Here is a 10100-nt window from a genome sequence, read left to right as displayed (position 1 = left end):
AGGGACATAGGGAATCTTTTACTTCTGTGCAGAAGGAATACTGCAACTTTAACAATTTGGAAAACCTTCCAGTTGTTACAATGCCTCCCTGCTGTCTCAGTTTTTGCCCTAGGTCTCATTCCTTTGATTTTAAAATCTCATACTGTGGGTAGTAGTAGGAGTTGCCACTAGGATGTTAGCAGGAAGGAAAGTTGATTTAGGTCTGATGGATTTCTTATAGGCAAACATTTCAGTAAAAATCCTGACCTCACAATGTTATCAGTGGTCTTCATAGGGTCCTTATTGCATCATAATATCTCTGTAACATCCTACTTCCTTCATAAGGAGGAGATTGAAATTTTTTTCCCCACAGATGTGTGTGTGTGTGTGTTGTGTATACTGCTTGAGAGGGAAAAGGAATGAGTAAAGACCAAGTAAGAAAACTGGATAATATCTTCTCCCTCTTCTGTCTCTTCTCACCTCAAACCTTTTGCCTTCCTCACAGTGCCATGGAAAGTAAAGTTTGGCCGGGCATGGTGGCTCACACCTGTAATCCCAGAACTTTGGGAGGCTGAAGCAAGCGGATCATCTGAGGTCAGGAATTCAAGACCAGCCTGGCCAACACGGCAAAAGCCAGTCTCTCCTAAAAAAAACAAAAATTAGCCTGCTGTGGTGGCGGACGCCTGTAATCCCAGCTACTTGGGAGGCTGAGACAAGTAGATCACCTGAGGTCAGGAGTTCAACACCAGCCTGGCCAACATGGCAAAACCCAGTCTCTACTAAAAATACAAAAATCAGCCTGCTGTGGTGGCCAATGCCTGTAACCCCAGCTACTTGGGAGGCTGAGGCAGGAGAATCACTTGAACCCAAGAGTCAGAGGTTACAGTGAGCCAAGATCTCACCACTGCACTCCAGCCTGGGCAACAGAGCAAGACTCCATCTCAAAAAAAATAAATAAATAAAATGTTCGCACTCATTCTTGCTATTGTACTGGATATGAAAATTTGAACTTCTAAAGATGAAATGTATTTCAGCACCTGTCTTTTCTTCCACAAACATTTTTAGAGGTCATAGGGAATACAAATTCTCCTCTTCTTTGTGCATTGTCCTTTGATTGAAATAATAAAGTGAGCCAAGGATGAGGAAGGAGTGGTTCCTGATTATGAGGAGAGGTTTTCAAGGTAAGGTGTCATTTGAATTAGAAGAGGTCTTTCTGCAATCTCTAATCCCAATTAGTCCAATTGCCATTATTGACTCAGGTTTTCCCATTTCCGACTTTTTTATGGGAAGAAGTTGTTTAATGTTTCTCAAAAATTAGTTAACTTTCTATGGCTTAGATGAATTAGATAAATTCCCTACCCCTTGGTAGTCCATTTTTTAAAATGTTCTGCAAGAACTTGCATTCAGAAATGAAGCAGATGGCATTTCAGAGCACCTCCAATCCCAGTACTGCCTTCTTGGTGTCCACCTCTAACTAACTGGTAGTAGAGAAAGGTAAGATTTTATTTAAAGAAAAATCCCCCAATCCCATTTGTTTCTCCTTCTTTTTCCTTTAAAGCTTTCAAACCACCATGCAGTGACATCTGGAGGACCACTCTTCTTACAATTCTAATGTAGGTATTATTGCATTCACAATTAATTTATCTAGCAAATATTTACTGAACACCTACTTCATGCTAGAGGCTGTTTTAGACACTGAGGATACAGCAGTGAATAAAATAGCTGCTCAAGTTTATAGTCTAATGCAGAAGACAGACAAATAAATAAATAATACATCAGTGGACAATTCGTGTTATAAAGAGAGAGGTATGGTATGTGTATTGGGGAGAAGGTATAAATCTAAGTAAAAGAGGTAGGGAGCTCAGGGAAGGCCCATTGATAGCCAGCTGTCTGGGAAGAAATCTGAAAGAAGTGAGGTAGCATGGCATGTGGATAAATGGTGGAAGGATGTGCTAGGGACAGCAGGTGTGAAGTCCTGAGATCAGTGTGTGCTTCACGTATCCAAGAAACAACAGAGGCCAGTGTGGCTAAGGTGGGGTGGGCGGTGAGAGAGAGGTAGGGAGAGAAGGCAAGAGAGTCAGGGGGTGGCATCCAGATCATGTAGGACCTTATAGGCTGTTTAGGACTTTGGCTTTTATTCTGAGATGTGAACTTTTTGAGCAGAACAGTGACAGGATCTGACCTGAATTTGAAAAGAATCATTCCAGCTGCCTTGAGGAGAATAAACTGAAAGGGAGAGAGGGTAGAAGCAGAAAGACAGTTAAGTGGCAATTTCAGTAATGCAAGTAAGACATGACAGTGGCTTAGATTAGGGTGCTATTGACAAAGGCTGTGAGAAGTGGTCAGATTTTGCGAAGGTAGACGTAACAGATTTGCTAATAGATTAGATAGGGGTATGAAAGCAAGAGAAGGATCAAGGATAACTCCAGGGATTCTGGCCCTAAGAAATAAAAAAGATGGAATTTACTGTGTTTGGGAGGAAGCCAGTAGTAGGAGCAGATTTTGTTGGTGGGGGGCGGGGAATTGGAATTCAGTTCAGGATAAGCTAAGTTTGAGAATTCTATTAGATAAACAATTATGGGTGTTGAATAACCAGATATACGAGTACAGGGTTTGGGGAGAGCTTGGGAGGCATCAGCATTCAGATGGTATTGTATTTAAAGCCATTAGCCGGACGAGATCATGTGGGGGTCAATGCAGATAAAGAAGAAAGAAAGGTGAGGACCAAACCCTGAGCGTGCCAGTGTTGGGAGGTCACAGTGATCAAGAAGAACCACTGACTAACTATGAGTGGTTAGTGAGGCAGGAGGAGAACCAAGAGAAAGCATCATCCCAACAGCCAAGGAAAGAAGCTGTTTTGAAAAGGGAAGAGCCATTGGATGAACAATCCAGTTTATTCAATAAAGAAATTGCACAAGAAGAAAAAAGGAAGAAGGAGGGGAGCTATAGATTAAAAGGGATTTTAAAGAAACACCATACAACCACAGTGTGTGGACTGTATTTTGATCTTGACTCAACAACCGAACTCAAAAATAATTTAAAATGCATGAGACAATTGGAAATTAGAACACTAAGTAGATATTTGATGATAATAAAAAATTATTGTTCATTGTTTATATTTAATAATTATATTTTATGTTATATTATTTGTCTTAGTCCATTCCTGCTGCTGTAACAAAATGCCTTAGACTGAGTAATTTATCAACAACAGAAATTTCTCACAGTTCTGGAGGCTGGAAAGTCCAAAATCAAGGCTCTAGCAGATTCAGTATCTACTGAGGGTCTGCTCTTCATAGATGGTGTCTTTTATGTGTTCTCACATGGTGGAAGGGACAAATAGGTTCCCTCAAGCCCTGTCATAAGGGCACTAATCCCATTCATGAGGGTGGAACCCTCATGACCTAATGACCTTCCAAAAGGTCCAACTCTTAGTACCATCACCTTGGAGTTGGTTTCAACATATGAATTTTGGGGAGACATAAACATTTGGACCACAGTATTGTTATTTATGTGATGTTGTGTTTTAGAACCACATACTGAAATATCTACGGATAAGCATTAATGCATGAAGAAGCAGTCAACCTTGCCAAGTACTGCTGAGGACCTACATAAGATGAGGACTGAAAATTAACCATTGGAACGTGGATGCTAGTGACCTTGAGAAAGGCTATCTCAGTGGAATGCCTGGCTAAAGAGAAAGTAGTAGGAGGAGACATAGTGATAGTAGGAATAAATGCATATTATAGCAGAGGCTTTGGGGAACATCTCAGATGTTATATGCAGGAGCAATTCACAGCTATTACAGTCATATATAGAGCTATCAGATGCATTTGTACTTATATTTTCTCAGTTGCAAAAATAACATAGTCACAGATTTAAAGAACATTGAGAATCACTCTTACATGTTCTTACACTTTTACAAAACTAATAATTTTTAAAAACTGCCTTCTAAGCCCAGACCACATACTTTGGTAAGTTTAGTTTCAACAGAACTATGCATATTATTTCAATTTTAATGTATAACTTCATAAATCTTTCCCCATTTTTCTAATATCCTTCATAAGTATATACTTTTTCTTTTCTATTTTTCTCAATGAAGTATTTTGCTTTTTTATCAATTTTTACATATAAATGACTATGAAAGGCAATCATTATAATTAAAGTCAGAAACAAACACACACCTAGTTGTCTAAGCAAAGAAATGATATTGCCACTGTCAGAAAGAGACTCTAGAAAAAAGTAGGTGGAAAAATTGCTGTGAGTTATTTGGCTTCAGCTTCCATGAATATTATAAGGGCCCATGTATGGAAGAAGGTGCTACCATGACTCAAGGCCCATGGCTGGGTCCTCAGCTGGTCTGTTGTATAGATCTCGTGTTCAGTCATCTGGCACAAATGTTGGAGCAATAAGTTGCTCTGCATTTTCTGCTTCTAGGTTCACAATGGCCAACTCCAGTTTCCAGAATGAATCAGTGAAGAACTCCTTCGCAGTGAAATGAGTATTCTCAGCTAATGCCTATGGCAGGGGACAACGAGGTGGGCAGGAGCTTCAATGGTACATGGCCCTTGGTGACCAGGTACTGCTAAGAATCTGGGGTAGATTCACTCTTACATTTTCAGAATAAAAAGATGACACAAGAGCAGAAGCATCTTGGTGTCAATCTCTTGAGTCACACCCCTGCAGTCTGGACTGATGCCTTATATACATTGGGGCATGGCTGTCCTACTACCATCTCTTTTCATCATCGTTTTGGGAATTCCCTTATCCTCAAGTTTGTATACTATGTCTTTCTTCACCATGGTTTCTTCCCTCATTTTGGTGACTCATATTCAGAAATAGTGCCTGGAAGATAGATATGTTTTTGATCTTGCATATCTGAAAATATCCTGAACTTTCCTTAAACTTCATTGATATTTGGTTGGGTACAGAATTTCAGGTTGGAAATTATTTTCTTTCAACATTTTGAAGTTATTAATCCATTGTCTTTTTGCTACTAGTGTTGCTGTTATAAGGACTGTATTCTAATCAGCTTCTGTTGCTGATTATAAGCTATTCTGATCCCTGATGCTTTGTAGGTAGCTTGTTTTTATTTTCCTCCCTCAGGAAACTTATAAATGTTCTCTTTGTCCCCAGTATACCGAACTTTCACTATACTGAGTGTTGGTGTGGAGATATATATATAAATCATAATTTCACTAACCAATCTCTTCCAGAAATTAAACGTTTACTCTTCTCTACCTCCTTTGTCATGTAAACTCCATTTTTTAACAGCCATGTTAAAAGTGAGACTTTATTTTAAAAACAAATGTATGTATTTGTGGGTTGAGGGGATGTCAACAGATATAGTTTATGTATTGAACAGATCCTCACATCTCACCCATCTGAGGAGCTGTATGCACCAGCAGCATTGACATTCAGAACCTTGAGGTATGCTAGATTGTCTTTTTTAAAAAAAGTTCAATCACATTTACTAAATTCCATTTCCTAAGATAGGAAAGATTTTCAGTAAGGGCTCTTCTTCTGCTCACCAGATACCAAGGTTAGAGGGGCCAGGGAAGGATGCTTCTCAACCCTGAGAAAGAGAATGCTTGATTGAAGTTCCCTGTCTGCTGCCACCTCATGACACAGAAGGCTAGGGGTTATCAGTTTTCAAACAAGAATGTCAGATGAAACCTGTCTCCATTCCTCACTCTCCTATACTTTGCAAAGGACTTCCTTGGAATATAGGTGTTGTGATAATTTAATGTTCCAATGTAAGAGGGTATTTAGAGGGTTTTAAATGAACCTCTTTCTATCTAAAGGACAGGGCTAGATGCCCCATGAGAGAGGAAATGTGCAGGCATTGGGAACCAGTTCCACAAGCATTAGCTCATGCTCACCTTCAAACTACTTAAGAGAAGGCAATGAGTTCATTAGGATTTCAAGGATATTCTTAATGAGCATTTCCACAGAAAGAATTTTCAGAGTAATGGAGGAGACATGACTGCTCCCCACTTCTTTCCATCCCAGGGGCACTGACAGGGAGAGCCTGGGGCTTGCCAGCTCTCTGCAGCAGACCACTTCCAGAATTTGGCAGGGCAAAAATGCATACAATATGTACAGAGGACCAGATGCTAGACTCTCAGTAGAGAGGCCAGGCTGGGTCAGCTTGGAAGGGTCCCCAAGCAGGGGCAGAGAGCGAGATCCCAGCAGTCAGCTGCTAAAGGCATTGCCCCACTGAGAGAGTTGTGTGAGAAAGATGCCAGAGATGTCAGTTTCTCTACAGAACCCACAAATCATCCTAGAAGAGAAAAACCCAGCATTTAAAATTCGCTACAATCAGAGAACACCAATATCAATTTTTTTTTTTTTTTTTTTTTTTTTGAGACAAAGTCACAATCTGTGGCCCAGGCTGGAGTGCAATGGTGAGATCTCGGCTTACTGCAGCCTCTGCCTCCAGGGTTCAATCGAGTCTCCTACCTCAGCCTCCCAAGTAGCTGGGATTACAGGTGCATGCCACTGCACCTGGTTAATTTTTGTATTTTTAGTAGAGACGGGGTTTCACCACGTTGGCCAGGCTGGTCTAGAGCTCCTGGCTTCAAGTGATCTGCCCGCCTCGGCCTCCCAAAGTGCTGGGATTACAGGCATGAGCCTCTGCACCCAGCAGAGAGCACCAATATCAGACGACAACTTTACCAATCAAGGAGACTTTTTTCCCTCACAATCCCAAAGGGGCCCAGAGCAGCATCTACAGGTAGTGGATCAAGAAAATGGGGGAAGCTTAAGTTGTTATCTTTCCCACCTCTACCCTCACAGAAGTTCTCCAGGCCTGATGCAGGCTCTATCTTGGAGGGTGAACAAGTGAGTTTTACATGAGTTTTCAGTTTTCAGCATTACAATGTTCTGGCCTTGATATCAACTGCAAGAGAGTAGACAAGCTTCGGAAGCTGCCAAAATTCCTAAGGGCAGGAAGGAGCAGGTGGTCAGAAAATATTTGAAATGAGTAGGGAGAACAAGTTGCTTTTTGGTGGCAGCATACTGAGTTCAGCTTGCTTCATCAACTGGTTATAGTAGTTTACTTCTCCCACTCTGAGAGAGTGAGATGCATGCACAATTTGCACACACTTTTTTCTTTTCTAAAAAAAAAAATGTGGTGAAAAATATATGTAACATAAAATTTCCCTTTCTAATCATTTTTAAGTGTGCCATTCAGCGGCACTGGGTGCATGTACAGTCTTGTGCAACCATTACTACTATTCGTCTCCAGAATATTTTCATCATCTTAAACAGAAACTCTATACCCATTAAACACTCAGTTCTCATTCTTCCCTCTTCTCAGCTTCTGGTAACCACCATTCTACTCTCTGTCTCTATGAATTTGCCTGTTACAGTTACCTCATATCATTAGGATCATATCATATTTGTCCTTTTGTGTTTGGTTTATTTCACTTACAATGTTTACAGGGTTCTTTCATATTGTAGCATGTACTAGAATTTCATTTCTTTCCAAATATGCCTGAATAATATCCCATTGTACGTATACACCACATTCCATGTATCATTCATCTGTTGATGGGTATTTGAGTTGTTTTTACTTTTTGGCTATTTTGAATAATGAACATTTTGAATATTAGTATACAAATATCTGTTTGAGTTCCTGCTTTCAAATATTTTGGGTATATACCTAGGAACAGGATTGCTAGATCATATGGCAATTCTTTTTGTTTTAATTTTTTGTTTTGAGACAGGGTCTCACTGTTGCCCAGGCTGGAGTGCAGTGACACAATCACAGCTCATTGCAGCCTCAAACTCCTGGGCTCAAGGGATACTTCCACCTCAGCCTCCTGAGTAGCTGGGTGGGACTACAGGCATGTGCCACAACACTCAGCTAACTTTTAAATTTTTTCTGTAGAGATGGGGTCTTACTATGTAGCCCAGGCTGGTCATTGAACTCTTGGCCTCAGGCGATCATCCTGCTTAAAGCTTCCCAAAGCACTGAGATTATAGGCATGAGCTCACAATAATTCTATGTTTAACTTTTTGTGGAACTACCAAATTGTTTTCCACAGCAGCCACACCATTTTACGTTCCCATCAGCAGTACAACAGGGTTCTAATTTCTCCACATCTTTACCAATGCCGATTTTTGAGTTTTTTGTTTTGTTTTTTGATGATAGCCTTTCTAGCAGGTGTGAAGTGGTATGTCATTGTGGTTTTGATTTGCATTTCCCTAATGACTAATCATGGTGAGTTTCTTTCCATGTGCTTTTTGGCTATTAGTATACTGTTGGAGTAATGTCTGCTCAGATCCTTTGCCTATTTCTGAATTGGGTTGTATGGAGTTTTTTGTTGTTGTTGAGTTATAGAGGTTCTTTATATAGTCTAGATATTAATGCCTTATCAGATATATGATTTGCAAGTATTTCTCCCATTTGGTGGGTTGTCTTTTCACTTTTGATAGTGCCCTTTGATGTACAACAGTTTTTAATTTTGATAAAGTCCAATTTATCTATTTTTTTCTCCTGTTGTCTGTGCTTTTGGTGTCATACCCAAGAAATTTTCTTCTAAGAGTTTTATAGTTTTAGCTTTTACATTTAGGTCTTCAATTAATTTTGAGTTAATTTTTATATATGATATAATGTAAGGCTCCAACTTCATTCTTTTGCACATGGATGTGCAGTTTGCCCAGCATCATTCGTTGAAAAGACTGTCCTTTCTCCACAGAATGACAGTGGCATCCTTGTCAAAAACCAATTGACCATATATGTAAGAGTTTATATCTTGGCTGTCTATTCTATTCCACTGGTCTACATGTTTGTCCTTATGCTATGTAGTAGGGTAATTTATGAAGAAAAGAGGTTTAATTGGCTCACAGTTCTGCAGGCTGTACAGGAAGCATGGTGTTGGCATCTGCTCAGCTTCTGGGGAGGCCTCAGGGAGCTTTTACTCATGGTGGAAGGCAAAGTGAGAGCAGGCATCTCATATAACAACAATCAAATCGAGAGAGAGAGAGAGTGTGTGTGATGGGGGAGTTGCCACACACTTTTAGATGAGTAGATCTTCATGTGAACACAGAACTAGAGTTCACTTATAAGCAAGGGGATGGCCAAGGCCATTCCTGAGGGATCCACCTCTATGACCCAAACACCTCCCACAATGCCCCACCTCCAATATTAGGGATTACATTTCAACATGAGACTTGGGTGGGGACAAATAGCTAAACTATATAATGCTGGCATTGCACTTGCTTTTTAAGTTGTCTTTTTTTTAAATAAAAGGTTGTAGTGTTTTGCCATTATCCTATCATTACATAATTCTAAAATTAAAAAAATATATATTCTTATTGAAAAATGAAATCATATATGTGGTATCATTCCCTGTTTCTGTCAAGCTCAATAAATGTCTTTAACAGTTTACAATATTGTAAAATTACTGTATCAAAAATGCTTAAACATTTGTCAAAGGCCTCTTACTCCTCCTTTGCATTCACTGCCAGTAGGCATTGGCCTGGATTTTACTCTGATTGAGTAAAAGCTGAAGTCCTTTTATTGAAACAATGAAGGTCCTGCATAATCTGGCCATTCAGTACTCACCCACCTTGCTGGCTGCATTTCCTGATTCTCATTCTTGCTACCTTATTGTTCCTCCAACATGTCAAGCACAGTCCTACTGCCCATAACCACCTTGTTTAAATAACAACCTTAACAGAGCAGTAGCATTGCCATCTTGGGCAAGCATCGCCATGTTAAAGTTCCCCTTGATTAAAAAACACCTAAATCTAAAAGGCGTCAGCCTAATGGCCTAAGGTCAGCAGGACCATCAACCACAAATGACACCTCTGGCCAGAAACATTCCAACCCTAAGATAAACCCCTCCCTGACCAGAGACATGCCAGCCCTGAGATGCCCTCCAACAGAGACATTCCAACCCTGCAATAAACTTATCCTCCACACAGAAACACTGCAAGCCTGTAATAAGCTCTCTTGTCCTAAAACCCTTAAATACTCTTAGTCTGTAAGAGAGAGTGCTCCTGACTGAAACTGGCCAGAAGCCCCTCTCAGGTTTATTCTCCAAAATAAACCTGTCTGACTGTTGAGCTGCTATTCATGTTTCTTTCCTCTCTTTAACTCTTACAAACCTCTT

Source organism: Aotus nancymaae, unplaced genomic scaffold (genome assembly GCF_030222135.1).
Source record: "Aotus nancymaae isolate 86718 unplaced genomic scaffold, 86718_ANA_hifiasm-v0.15.2.pri h1tg000032l_0, whole genome shotgun sequence".
Taxonomy (NCBI): domain Eukaryota; kingdom Metazoa; phylum Chordata; class Mammalia; order Primates; family Aotidae; genus Aotus; species Aotus nancymaae.
This window is presented reverse-complemented; position numbering follows the sequence as displayed.